Here is a 15,164-nt window from a genome sequence, read left to right as displayed (position 1 = left end):
CAATCTCCTGAATTTATTTCAAAGCAGTTAGCTGTTAGCAGATAGATATATAAATAGAATCGACGAAGTGCTCCGACCGGCAATCGTGCATCTGCGAGTTTTAAAATTCAGAAGGGGAGAAATGGGTTGCGCGCGCAACTCAGTCATTTACAGCGTCTCCTACTATATTCACACGGACATTGCCCTGTCATAGGATTGGACCGCATCTCGTTTCAGATCTGGGATCACTGGACTACTGTAGATGGCTATTCCTTGCGTTGCGATACCGTATTTCATCGCTGAGACTTGCGGCGCCGGAACAAGCTATTTGCGGCGATTGTAGACAAGGCTTTAAGAGGAAGTGAAAAGCCTGTTTTGAACGTAAGCATGGATCCAGTGGCGAAATTTATAGTGCAGTAGCGGCCACCATCGATATTCATGGTAGGCGGCTATTGATATTGGCGCCATCTGTTGGTGAACCCGTGTATCTGTAGAACCTTTGCTCGCTCGGTCAAACGAAAAAAAATTACAGAGAAGCAAAAATATTTCCGTGGCGCCACCTTTCGGCCAAATTGAAAACTGTTTTGTCAATATCAAAACCGCTAGATTCCACTCAGATTCCACTGGAACGTTCCCAACCCGCAAACATTTTACACCACCAGGAAATATTCCTGGAAAGTTGCAGGAACTATCCGTGCTATTAGGACTTGGACTTAAATTTAAGACCTAGGAATCGCCTCAAAAAGAATTATGTCTTTTAAAAGGTTTGTTAAAAACAAAGTTGACTTTATTTTTGTTTAAGAATATTGATTTATTTCTCAATATCTATTCTTCCCTTTCAAAGGAAGCATCTCAGATATAATAAACTTATGCCAGCGCTTTTTCAGCCGTCTTTATCTCATCAATCGTGGCAAAACGTCGTTTCATGGTTGTTTTCAGTTTTTGGAACAGGAAAAAGTCGCAGGGGGCCATGTTCTGCGAATTCGGTGGCTGATGCATGATTATGATATTGTTTTGGCCAAAAAATCACAAGCGAGCAGCGATGTGTAAGCAGGTGCATTATAGTGATGCAAAAGCCATGAATTGTTTCAACAAAAATGCGGGCGTTTTTTTGTATTGCTTCAAGCAAACTGCGAATAACTTGAAGGTGATATTTCTTATTGACCGTGCGACTTGCTGGCAAGAACTCATGATGCTCCTTGCAAAATTTAAAAAGTCACTTTTTTTAACAAACCTCGTATGTTGGCTTAAAAAATGTAATTTCAAATATTTAAGAAACAGAGACTGTGTCTTTCTTTAGCGCTTGGTGTTTAAACTTTCTTAATAGTTTAATTCTAGGATTGTTTAATTCAGCTTGAAAAGAAGAATTTTCAACCAAGAAGTCAAAAGAAATGTTGAATTTTCAAGCTAAAAAGCCCCTTTTTCGACCTAATTTTTACCCCAAATAAATGAATTTTCAGCTATAATAATATTTTTCAGTCAATAATATAAATATTTTATAGATTAGTTTAAACTTCCAATCATGTAGTTGAAATTACAGCAAAACATGTACATTATCAACGAAATAATGTAATTTATGATATATTTTTACCAAAAAAAAATTGATTTAAAATCGAACTTAGTGAAATTTGACATCCACTGAAAAAGGAAAATTGTTTACAAATTAAATTATTAACTAAAGAAAAAATTAATTTCCAATCAAACCTATGTGTATTCAAACCAAAAAGTTGACTATTTAATCAGGAAAGAAAAAAATGTCAGGAGGCCACTACTACGTAATTCCGACTGCCACCGACAAATGGCGCCACCGGCCAGCTCCACAAAATGCGGTAACTGATCGGTCGGTAACGTAGACGGCTACGAGCTTTTTCTGCAGATGGCTCTCGGGGGATCACGGATTCCTCTGGATTTTATACGTTTTTAGAAGTTTCCAACTGGTCGGTAAACGGTGATCATATTTCTAGATAGCCGAAGCGAATTTGCGATAAACTTGATGAGGTAGAACCCTACAATACCGACCGCGATACTCAAGTTTTTTTGCGATTGAAATTTCCTGAGTTTTTGGAAAATAATTGAACATTCTACAAAATCTAACGTGATATCGAACGATACATCACATTTTCTAGCAAGTTTAAATATAAGTCGCTATTGTTTTTAAACTTTCTAGAAGATTAATCGATATTCAATGTTTTTCTATGAGGTCTGATGTGGGTCCGCAATAAGTCTTCTAGTTCTGGAAACATCGACGCGGTCAATAATAACAATCGCCAAACTCTTATTATTTCTAATTTCCTTAAATTCTGGAAAGATTGATCGAAGGTTCTGTAAGATTCGACGCGCGCAAGGCTCTTGCTTGCATTAAATTTCTAAAACCGTCGATATGTGACCTCTACCTAAATTCTAGAAAGAAATATTGATTCAAGATTCAAGGTTTTATAAGGATACAGGTTCTCTTTAGGGGTCTTTCACGAAATACGTGATACGCTAAGGGGGGAAAGAGTATGAAATTTCGGAAAAATGTGTTATATTTAATGTAGTGGTGGTGGTGGTTATCAAATATCTTCAATTATATTTATTTATTTTAAACAAACCAAAAATGACTCTTCTGTAATAATAGGTATATTTTTAATAAAATATTTTTATTTTCCACCAAATCATCAAATTTAAAAAAGTAATTTAATTTTTAACCTAATAGGTGAACTGTCCACAAAAAGTGTAACCAGAAAATATAAATTTTCGGTAAAATAATCTTTCATTGAAAGAAATTCCCCCTTTTTTCAAAAAGATTTTTTTTTTGACACAAATGGAAATTCCTCTTAAACGTAAGGTTAAGAGGATTTTAATTTTTCTCCAAAAAAATCTTTTTGTAGCAAACATTATCCTTTTGCCGCAAACTTCACGTAATCTTGCAGCTAAATAATTCCGTTTATGCAAATAACAGATTTGCACGTGATTCTTAACAAAACAAGCAAGAGGACATCGCTTTTGTTTCAAGAAAACTTTTTCTCTGAGTGTTTATAAAACAGTTTAATTTTTTACCAAACAGGTAAAACTTCATTAAGAAAAATTTCAACAATGTAATTTAACTTTTAAGCACGCAATATTGAATGTTTAATTTATAAAAAATCCATTTTCAACAAAATTGTTAAAATTTCAACCAAAGAGATAAATTTGCCACTAAAAATATGAATCATAAACAAAAAAAAACTAATTTCTTTACACAGTCGCTTAATAAAAATTTTCAAACAAAATAGTGGAATCATCAAGCGAAGAACATTTATTTTCAATCGAACAGTTGCGTTTTTACCCCAAAAATATGAATTTTCTATCATGATAGATGCTTTTTTGAATAAAAAATGCAAATTTTCAAGAAAATGGGTGAATTTTCATCCTAGAAACATTTTAGTTGACTTTTCAACGCCAAAATATGAATTTCAAACAACAACTAAATTTTGTAGGAAATAAAGAAATTTTCATCATAATAGTTGCATATTCGACCAAACGGGATAACTTTTTTTTTGGTTTGAATTTTCAACTATACAGTTGCATTTTTTCAAAAAAGTGCACTTTGTACCAAAATAGATGAATTTTTAAATTAAAAAGACAAATTTCCAAAAAAAGGTAGTTGCATTCTTATCTAAAAAATATTTTAGCCTGACTTTTCGAAATCAACTCTCCCTTGAGATCGCGAGACCTTTTAGTTGGTGGGAGGGCTTACAGGTATCACCGGGCTATAGTCCAGAATAGGTGAACCAGAGAAACTGCGTCGCGAGGTGCAGCTGCTCGGGGGATCTGACGGACTCCGATCAGTGGGATCTAAACTAAGGAGCGGTCCTTTCAGGAGTTACCAGCGAAACCCCTGTGGAATATCGAGAGCGCCAGTTCTCTTGCTCCCGAAGCACTTTGGGACACCAGGTCGAATCCCATACTATTTAGTCTTGCCCTCTGCATGCAGGGCTCTGCAGGGGATATTTTCTAATTTCCTAGCTTTTCATGGGACTTTCATGTCTAAAAGTCAAGAAAACCAATTAAAAACAATGAGGGGCTAGCTCCACGGCCCTCTTTTAACTCAACGCAGAAAGCGGATGGCTCCGTAGGGGGCAATCCACTGGAAGTGGTGCGAAATGGTGAGGCTGGCGTCAATTCTAGCGCCACGATAGAAGAGCAGCTAATGGAGCTCTTCATGAAGAGAAAGAACCGTAGCGGTGCTCAAAAAAAGAGGACGCGCAATGCGTGTCTCTCAAGCAGCAGCCAAGAAAATAAAGCTGCATCTAGAGCAACTACTCAGGCTCATATTATGGGCAATAGAAAAAAGGGCTCCAGAGATACCTCCCCCCCCCGCCAAAATTGGGAGCTAAAACGGCAGAAGGCCCTGAAAATACAGGGTCTGTCGTTGCATCAGGTTATCCTGAGACATGCCCAGCTCCTAATGGTCTAAACCGGCTGAGGGAGGAAATCTCTAAAAAGATTGACGCGTTACTTCGCGAGGGATGCGCCCTCAGATTCAACGACATCTTCATCAGGCCGGGGGCAATTGTGGGCGAGGCCGCGGATATTTAGTCGAGAGACTGGTTGTCAGAGAGAACACCTACGCTTATGCTCAAAGAGGGACTAAACCTGGAGCTCAGTGGGGACGGAGTGTCTGCAAAGGTACCGCAGATCGACCGTTCTGATTCACGGAAAACCCGAGAATCCGACAACCGTTCTGGGGTAACTGAGCTTCCAAAACACGACTCTGAGGACGGATTCGTGGAAGAATTACTCCGACGGGCAGGGATTCAGGTATAAGGGAAGTGGCTGGATCCTGGTATCCGAACTTCTTGAATCCTCAATCAGAGTTCTCGCGGCTCTGAACGACCAGCCCTATTTGGGGGCAGGTAGGGTTAGCGTCTGGGTGACCCAACAGGGCTCCTCACGGGGACCTAAAGCGTGCAGATCTATATTGAAAATATATTTGCACCACAGCAAAGGCGCCTTAGCGGTTTTAGCCAGATAAACGTCAGTGATGCTGACAGGGCTCGCCCTAATCCAAGAACCCTGGTTATACACGGCAATAATTAGCGGCTTGTCAGGGTGTGGCACCATTTATAAGGCGCCGCACGAAAAAGTGCTAAGGGGATGCATAGCTGTCAAGGATATGGGTGCGATTTTGGTGCCTAAGCTTTGCTCCAGGGATCTCACTGTTATTAAGATGAGGCTCAGGGGTTCAAGCAGGGAAATACTAGAGTTTGTAATTGCCTCAGCGTATTTCCTTGGCGATGATATTGGATCCCCGCCTCGCAGAGAGGTGGAGATTCCAATTCAGCACTGCCAGAAGAACAGGACTCCTCTGCTGTTGGGATGTGATGCGAACTTTCACCATACGGTGTGTGGGAGCACGAATATCAATGGCAGATGAAGAGATTTAATCGAATACTTAGCGGGCACTGTTATGGAGATTCTAAATCAAAGTGATACTCCAACATTCCAGATTAAAAACAGGAATAAGGTTCTCAATCTGACTTAATGCACGAACTGGCTAAGGAGTAGGGTAGTGGACTGGAGAGTCTCTGATAAGGAGTCACTCTCGGATGAGAGTATTGATGAGTTAGAGCACGCCGCAGATTTTCTGCGAAGAGCTCTGTCTACATCATATGAAAACAATCGCCCACAAGCACAGTGAAGTCTAGGAAATGATTATTAGAGGAAAACGCGGCTGGAAGAAAGATTACGATCTGTTTGGACAGCCAAGCCACACTAACTGCAACGGAAAAACCAGATATAACATCAGAACTGGTTTGGGAATGCAAAAAGGCATTCAACCAACTTACAAAATAGAATAAAGTGGCTCTCATGTGGGTATCTGGCCACACAGGGATCAAGGGCAACGATAAAGCAGACCAGCTGACAAAAAGCGGTGCGGCAGGTGAATATATAGGGCCGGAACCTGTAATGGGTCTAGTATCTTGTTGCATCGGTGTTACTATCAGAAGCTGAAACCGCACTAAGAACCGAGAATACTGGGAGCAAGTCTAGGGTTGCCGACAGGCGAAGTACATCCAGGGCTATACGTGCAGAATGGACAGAACCAAGGAAACGCTGGGTTCGCCAAAGAAAGACGTAAGGGCAGTGGTTTAGCTGCTCACTGGGCATAACCACTTGAACTACCATATGCACAAAATGGAGTATAACCCCACTATGGAGTGCAGGAGATGTGACAGGGATGATGAAATATCCTTGGATGTACTATGCTAGTGCCCGACGTTGGCTAGGCTTAGGCATCAAACCCTTGGACCCTACTTCCTAGAACCTGAGGAAGCTAAAATACTGTCGGTGATTGTCTTACTGGATTTTTTTAATAGGTCTGGGGTAAACTACTAGTAGCGATAGTTAAGATTGTGGCACAATAGGCTTTATAGCTTGAGTTTCTACGAAGAAACTTAAATTTTTAATGCAAAAAGACGAATTTCCAACAAAACAGTTGCATTCTCAACCGGAAAGAATACATTTTTAACAAAATTCTGGGATTTGAAACCAAACCTTTTATTTTTATCCAAGAAAAATGCAATTTTAACTAAAATATATGAATTTTGAAATTAAAAAGACAAATTTTCATCCAAAAAATGTTTCAGTTGGACTGGACTCATTCATGTCTAAGAGTAAAAGAAAATAAGCATGAAGCAATTTTAAACTAATGACTGAGTATAAATATTTCAAATATCTAATTTAAAAGCGCACGAAAAATTAAATTATATTTGTATATTTTAAATAACTGCCAAGCAAGCAGGATTTCATTAATTATTAAATAATTTACTTCATAGATAATCTGACTATAGCTGTTCCGCCTTCCCCCTCGAACAAGCCACCTATTATTATGTTGTGATTTCATACATTCATATATTATTTAATTGACATGTAACATTGCATGCACATGCAGTTTTCAGTTTCCCCCACCCCCTTTCTTTTATGTTACCTAGATTCGCCCCCTCCATCACAGCATATGCAGTCAGAAGATTATTTATTTAAATAAAATAAAAAAATTTGTTGGAATTCATATTCTTGAAAGAAACCAATTTTTTTCTTCAATAAAAAAAGTTTGATTTGAGTAAAAAATAGACTTTCATTCAACAATGCATTTGTTCATCCCGCATAGGAAGGATAAAAGGTTTGAACCAAATCTCCCGCATGCCCTCAGAACGCAGAAAAAATTAAAAACGATAAAAAATATACTCCGCATGATCCATTTTTTTAGTTTATGATCATGGGAAACACCGACGGGAAAAATTAAGGCATGAATAGATATTACTGCAAATGTCGTTTTATTCTTGTCATCCTGGAAATTTGAAACCACTGTTTTTAAACAGATCTCCACGTTTCGAGACTTCCTGAATCCAAAATCAAGTGTTTACGATAGCGTCTGTCTGTCTGTCTGTCCGGCCGCCCGTCCGTAAACACGATAACTGTCGAAAAAAAGAAAGAATCAAATTGATCTTTGGCACACTTTTTCAGGTTTCAAAACAAAGGATGAGTCCGTTAACCAGTCATTTTGGATATAAATTCAAAAATCAGCGAATTTTGGAAATTTCCGAACCCACTTTTTTTCTGAGTTTGAAAATTCTCTGTACGGATGTTAATACTATTAAAAAGGTCGAAAAATGCATTCTTATGACTTTTCTTGGTAACAAAAATTCTCAGATTTATAGCATTTTCAAAATGTTTAAAATCAATCGAGAATTTAAATCTTAAGCCAAACAACGCATGTTATGAAAAAAGTCAAAAGAAGAAAAACATTGCTTTTTGAAACCCCTCCAATTTTATCATAGAAATTATTGTATTTTCTTGTAAAATCGATCATTCCAATTTTGATTGCACAAAAAATAATGAAAAATCCAAAATTCCATTTTGTGGTCTAACTATGCATGAAAAATAACATTGAAATTTTTTTAAATAATTGTGGAAAAACGACACAAGCCACGGAAGAAAATAATTCAACAATAATTGTTTACCCGAAAAACAGCTACGAATTTGTTATGAAGCACTTTTTGATAGACACGTAGTTTTGGTTTTAATAATAAAAATGACATTAAAAATAAATATAAAAAATTTGTGGAAAAACGGCAAAAGGTACAAAAACATATTGATAGAAAAATGTCATTCAATCGGAAAAGAGTTACAAGCCTGTAATAATTGATTACTTTTTCATTATGTATGATTGAGAAAGTATTAGGATTGCCAGAAATTTGACACCACGACATTCACATTTTTAACCAAATGACGTAAAATATAACAAAAAGTTTTGAAGAGCAATTATAGTTTTTCAAGGATCCTACCAAACGTATCTGAACCATTTTCAAATAAAACTCGTAATTTTATTTGTATTTATCGTGAGTAATATGCAGAAAATAAAAAATTCCAATATTACGCCAAGGGACGCGAGATACGTAAAAATCTAAAAGAAGACTTGTAGGATATTTTTCTTTGACCATAAAAAATAATATGAAAACCAAAATCCTACTATTAGCATAAAAACGAAAAATAAAGAAAAAGGTCTAAAGAACGTATTGTATTTTTCTGTTTGTTTTAAGGTTTTAACTCCTTAGGGAGTGAAAAGTGACGTAAAAGACGAGTAATTAAAATTATACATCTATGAGCTCGCATTTTAAGATGATCAGATGACTCACCGTAAAAAATTCAAGAAAATTTTGGTTGCAGATACTATAATTTTTCTCTAATTTATGGAAATTTACCGTATATTGTTGATCAAATGGCCAAAAATTGATACATTCTTTAATTGAGTTATTTTGTATTTTATGGTAAGCTACCATAAATTACCTGGAATATTACCATAAATTACCAAATAAATGCATGAATTTCTGGAAATTTATACAAATATAAAAATAGAATTTAAATAAATATATAGTAATTTGCCATATTTACCGCTTACATTATTCGAAATCTAATATAGGCTGATATCATGACTGTAGGTAGAGAGGTAATTTATGGTAGCTTACCATAAATTGCCAATAATTTAATTTCAACACTTCTATCAATTTTTGAAAATGTTTGGTCATTCGCGGTAATTTTACAGAAAAATATGGTAACTTACCATAATTTAGCCAATTTTTTTTTATAAATTTCCGAAAATTCATGACAATTTTAGGTAACCAAAATTTTCTAGAAAATTTTACGGTGAGTGGGCTAATAATCATAAAATGAGACCTCATTTATGTATGATTTCCATTATTCACCTCGGAAGTCACTTTTCAATCTCGTGGGAGTAAAAAGTACTTTTTGCTACCTAGGGACTAAAAATTGAAGCTTTATCCTCGCTTTGTAGATGTCGGAAAGGGATTCCTTGAAACAGAGATTGGTGACCTTGAACTGTGACAATGACACATTTAAATTGCAGGTTTGGCTAATTATTGCAATCGTTGCTAATGTCTTTATGCACGATTTTTGCAACACCATTTATATCTTAGTGGAAAGGTTTCATATTCAGCAAATAATAGTCATCATTTTAGAAACAGAACAGTGATATCAAAATCAGTTATAAAATACTGTATTATAGTCTAATAGGTTATACTGTTATTATAATGTATTATTTTATATTATAATTATTATATTTTATCACAAAGAATCATAGGGTACCATAGTGTACCATATGATAGCATACTATAGATCGTATCATACTGTATCATATTGTATGGTATTGTTTCTTCCCGTGTAGAAATTCAAATCGGGAACTAGTCTGATTCCCGACTATTCGACCCCACTTAAAGTCGGGGGCTAGTCGGGTCATCTGACTAGCCCCGTACTAGTAGCGCCACGATTGATTAGTCGGGCGCTAGTCAGGTGACCTGACTAATCCTAGTCGGGGCCTGGTCGGGTACTAGTAGGAGTCATGTGATAATATATCCGCGTGGAATATTAACCCAACCCCTCAAAATTTGTGGAACATCCCCTAAAGGTTTGTCAAAATACTTATTATTTACGGAAATCTCCATAAACTTTTTTGAAATATTTAAAAGTGCTCAAATTCGCCCAAGATTTAATGGGGAACATATCCTACGCTTAAAAACATTAATTTATGTGACTAAAATTCCCCAAAATTTGTGAAATATTAATTTAAAAAAAAACTTCAGCTGGAAGGCAGCAACGGAAGAGCTTCGCTCTGAAGGAACCGCCATGTTGGTCACAGTAGTCTCTGCTCCAGGTAATTATGCTTCGTTACGTGTGGACTGCTGTCTTAAACACTCGACGCGTCATTTCTGTTGCGCGAGAGGCGGCACGTCGCGCCCTTGCGGGTTTTATTTAAAGCAGCCAGTCCAGAACCGCAAGACTCAAATGAAGGTGGTAGCGAAATCTGAACTGTACCGTGCTCAATAGTTTACTACTAGGATAATGCTCTTCACTGATTAATCAAAAACTTTTTTTCTTTCCAGTTTCAACTACATGAAGGATTAGACTTTATTTACGTATAGTAAATCTTTTAGATCAATTTAAAAATAAGCATCTGTACAAATTTAAAGTCTTATGACTTTCGGCAGACTTTTTATCTACATCTATATGTATTTTTTTCAATGTGGATTATTTTTAAATTCCATACAAAGGTATTTATAAATGTTCCTGGAAATTCGCAATTTTATAAAAAACACTAGAAAAATAAGATTACGTCTTTTTGAAGGTTTTGAACGTTGTTTTTATAAAAAGTTGATTTTTGTACAAAATAATTAACTTAATAATTATTTATTAAGTATGTTTGAGATGAATTTAACATTAATAAATCGTTTCTTCAAAAAACGATGTAAAATTATTGTTAAATATATTCTTAGTGTTTTAGAATTAGTCCCCAACCGGGTAGTTTGTCAAAATTAATAACCCGACTAGCCCCCGATTAGTGCCCTACTTGTAATAGGGCCAAATGGGGTTATTTCCACACGGGTTATTGTTTCTTATTGCATCATATTGTATTATGCTGTATCATACTGTATGATAGTATATTATACTGTATCCGATTCTATGATATTGTCAAATATTATATATGTTATTCTGTATAATTTTTTATGATATAGCATCATATTGTATAATATAATGTGACAGTGTATCAAATTGTAATTTAAGAAATTTAAATGTGATTAATGTCAAATTAAAAAATGTATTTAAATTCCAACAATCAAGTTAATGTGCAGAATTCCTCAAAACAAAACCAAGAATCTAACGATTAAATGTGGACAACAACCACGAAATGTTTCTATTCAAACCTGAAGAAAGCAAAAAATTTACTAAAATAGAAAATAACAAAAATATTTTCTTGGACAATAAAAGAAATAAATAATAATAAAATAATTTTTAGAATAGTAATGTGATGATAAAAAAGACGATAAAAATATAAAAAAGGAAGTGGATTTTGTTGATTGTCGTCTCATTGTTCTTTCCTCTTTTTATTATTGTCCAAAAAAAGAAATCTTCACTTTTATAGGAAATTTTGTTTTTTTTTCAGGTTGCAATTTTCTGGTGATTGTCCAGATTTGCTCGCTAGATCATTGTTTTTATTTTCAGGAATTTTGCACAGTATCATATTATATTATAATGTATCATATTCCATCATATTGTACTATATTGTATCATGCAGTTTTATAATGTATGTTTGCCAATGCCAAAGTAAAAGTGTGACTTTTATCATGGAGTATATAATTTTTGTTCTCAAACACGTATCAAATTTTTTAAATTCTTCTTGCTACCAGATATTTGAAAGTCGAAAACCGCTATTGCTAAAATGTTATTACGATTTATTAAAAATTATAATATCTATTGATTTTCTTTATTAAAAAATAATCTTGCGGTGTCGCAATGCAGTCAAATATGCTAATAAAATAGGTCTTGTGTTTGAGTTATAATTTCATTAAATGATCAAAAACGAAATTTTCTTAATTCAGGTAAATGGTATTTAAAAAATATTTTTTATTTGTTTTATGCATGTCAAGCAAGGGGCTATGCATAAATTACAAAAACTTTTATTCTAAAATTTTAAAGCATGTATCCGCCTTTGTTAGGGTTCAAAAGTTTTGACCGCCCTCATTTCACATAAATTTTTCCGACTAAATTTTTTTGGGAATTGAGCGGTTACCCAAAAATTATGTAAACCGATTTGGGGTTAGAAAAGGATTTTGTAAAATCGTACTGTTTGTCATTAATCAAGGAAGTAGTACCTAGATTAATTTACTACGAGAAATTTATTTGATATAACAATCAAAAAGATAAAAAAATTGTATTTATAAAAGTTGATTCGAATAAAAAGAGACGCAGTTTCAAAAAGTCAGTTTAATTCGCACGTGAAACAGATTATTTTTCAACTAAAAGCTCCATTTCTAAAAAAGAGATTAAGCTTATGAAAAAAATACGAATTATCAACACAGTACATAAGTTTCCAACCAACTATTTAAATTTTAAAACAAGAGGATTATCGTTCCGTCTGCGTGTGAAAACGTGTAAAAACGTAATTTGTAGTTCGTGATTGGACCCGCGATAGTCTGCATTATAAAAAAGTCTTCTTCGTATATTCTAAAAAGAAGTCTTTTTCTATAAGACATTTACAGTCACAACAAGCTTCTAAGTGTGTTTTTTTCTGTTTAGCAGAAGAAGAAACTTTGTGGAAATTACGTCTGACATTTTAAATTCCAATCAAAGTGTAGAATCTACTATTACAAGAAATTCTGCCAATGTTTTTAAAAGTGTTTCCAAAGTATTTCTTACTAAATATATTTAAATTTTATATAAATGTATGCAACATTATTTTTTTTATGAATTAGAAAAAAGTTACTTTTCACTATCCGAGTATTTGGATATTGATTTCAATTTTCAAACTCTATTTAATTAAACAATGATATCTCTGCACAACACAAAAATTTTGTTCTGCATTTTATTGCATCAAAGTTATTCGTGTACGTAATTTAATTTTACCGTCAAAAGACATTTTTAATTTTAGGGGAACATTTTTTTTAGTGGGTGATGAGATCAAATCTGGGGGGATTTTTATTCTTTTAGTGAGAAATAAGACCCAATCTGGGAGACGGAACCGCGGTCATGTGGCAACACTGATTCAGATTAAGTAAGGCGAAATCTTCAGTATTGACAGGCCTTGTGCAGAAATTCCAATATGGATCTGATCGGGGCGAAATTGGTAAGAAATTGGCCCAAATCGGGCTATCTGTATGGGGATAGACTCGAAATGTAATGCGATACCTGATCGGGGCCCAAATGCAGCGCCCAGAGATAACGCGGTCTGGACCCGATCGGGTCCCTTTTAATTTATTTTCATTATTAGAAGTTAAAAGGGATTCCTAAATAAAATAATATTAAAATCGTATATATTATCTCCCAAAATGAAATTTTAGAATATGAAAATCAGATTATTAAATAGATCGCGATATGAACACATCGCAGTATGTAAGACTAGAAACAAAATATTTGTTAACAAAATTTGTTTAGAACAAACAAAAAATGTCGAAAGACGCAATATAACAGCCAACATTTGTGTATGATAAACTATTTAATTATTTTTCAATAGATTTTTGGATTTAATTTCTAAATTGAAATTGCTTTCAATTTCGATATTGGCCGTAAATGTAGAAAATTAACATACCGATTATATCAATTCACCTAAAAGTACGTGAAAATAAATATGTTTATGATATTATTGTTGATCTAATTCGTTTTCACATTCAACACATTAAATATTACTTCTGCTTCTTTTTTTACAAATAAATAACCTCATTTTGAGGTTGGGTTTTATCTTAATATTCTAGATAAATTTTCTTATAATAGTCTTCAACACGTAACTCAGGAATATTTTGCAGCATGCGAAAGCAACGCACTCGTCTTGTGCTCGCTTTTGGCATTTTTTCCACTTATTTTATAACTTTTTCAACAATCAATTGAAATATTTTTGACGTTTGACACTTTAAATTGAAACTTTTGCGATTAAGAATCAACGCACTGTAGGTCCCGAACTTAATGGGGCGCCATCTACTGGCTAGATTGCCTATTAATTCCGGGTCTAGAGGGAGCCAAATTTAACATCCACAAAATTGCATACTTGATCAGCGACCGTTTGAATGAAATAATAAAAGATCTTAGGCGGCCTCGCTCTTTTCAATCCACATTTTCCTTATTCAAAGATGCTGTTTAAAATGGCAACGACAGCCTTTAAAAATCGTTTAAATTTATCGGAAACCCACATCAACACATCATCGCCAACAACATGGCCTTAAGAGAGTTTATTTTCAGCAACAAAACGACGCGATTTTACAGAACAAATTTAAATAAAGAAAATTTGGATTAAAACCAGAAAGGCTACCTAGGACCTCTCGATAATGAATTATTTAATTCCTGGATTTTTGTAGGATTTATCCGCGTTTGGAACATATATTATACTGCAATAGTACATCTGAAAAACATCTCATTTTTGAGTGTCAATTTCAAATGTAGATGTAACATTCCTCAGCATACTGTGCAATAACCATACACGGAAGGAAATAGGGGAATGATTGTGATCTCTATAATAATAATGCTTTTTCAAATCGGCTAGTGATTAATGGGATAATCTGATGATTGAGAAATATATCTTTTCTACTCATGGGGCAGAACTTATTCGCCTTTATTTTACACCTTGCAGCGTTGACTACTTAGGCAGAGGCTACTTAGAGTCGATATGGTAACAGGCCGCAGTGACCAGGGAAAAGCTTCGGAAATTTCAATTGTATTGGATCAATACCTCAAAAACAACAAAAATGAAAAGAAGAAGCTTTTTTGAAATTTATCCCTAATTTATAGTTAGAGATAATACTTTTTCTCTCCTTCAGTATCGAGTTTCGAGAAATAAATACTTTGAGATGGCAATGAGAATCAGAAAAATTAAATGCAGTTAAACTCATTTAATCATTTATTACTATAAACCTTTTAAAAAATAGCGTTCAACTTATCTGGCACACATATTGGCTACGGACTATGTCCACAGGTATGAATTGGCGGTGGTAGAGTTTATACTCATTAACAATGATGGTGTACACGAGGAATGCACATTGGTGGGGGTGGAGGTGGTGGAGTGACTATTGGTGGGGGTGATGGTGGAAGAAAAGGTGTAATGCATATGGGTGGAGTCGGAGGCGATGGCACGAATACTGGTGGTAGAGGCGGAGGGGGTGGAG

General features: G+C 34.8%; 1 protein-coding gene across 1 annotated transcript in view; it reads right to left on the bottom strand.

The window, feature by feature from the left end:
• LOC117177009 (extensin-like) overlaps positions 1-15,164 on the bottom strand; it is a 24,096-nt gene that overhangs the window by 8,135 nt on the left and 797 nt on the right. The window lies entirely within an intron of this gene.

The sequence above is a fragment of the Belonocnema kinseyi genome, chromosome 1 (assembly GCF_010883055.1).
Source record: "Belonocnema kinseyi isolate 2016_QV_RU_SX_M_011 chromosome 1, B_treatae_v1, whole genome shotgun sequence".
NCBI classification, from domain to species: domain Eukaryota; kingdom Metazoa; phylum Arthropoda; class Insecta; order Hymenoptera; family Cynipidae; genus Belonocnema; species Belonocnema kinseyi.
This window is presented reverse-complemented; position numbering and strand designations above follow the sequence as displayed.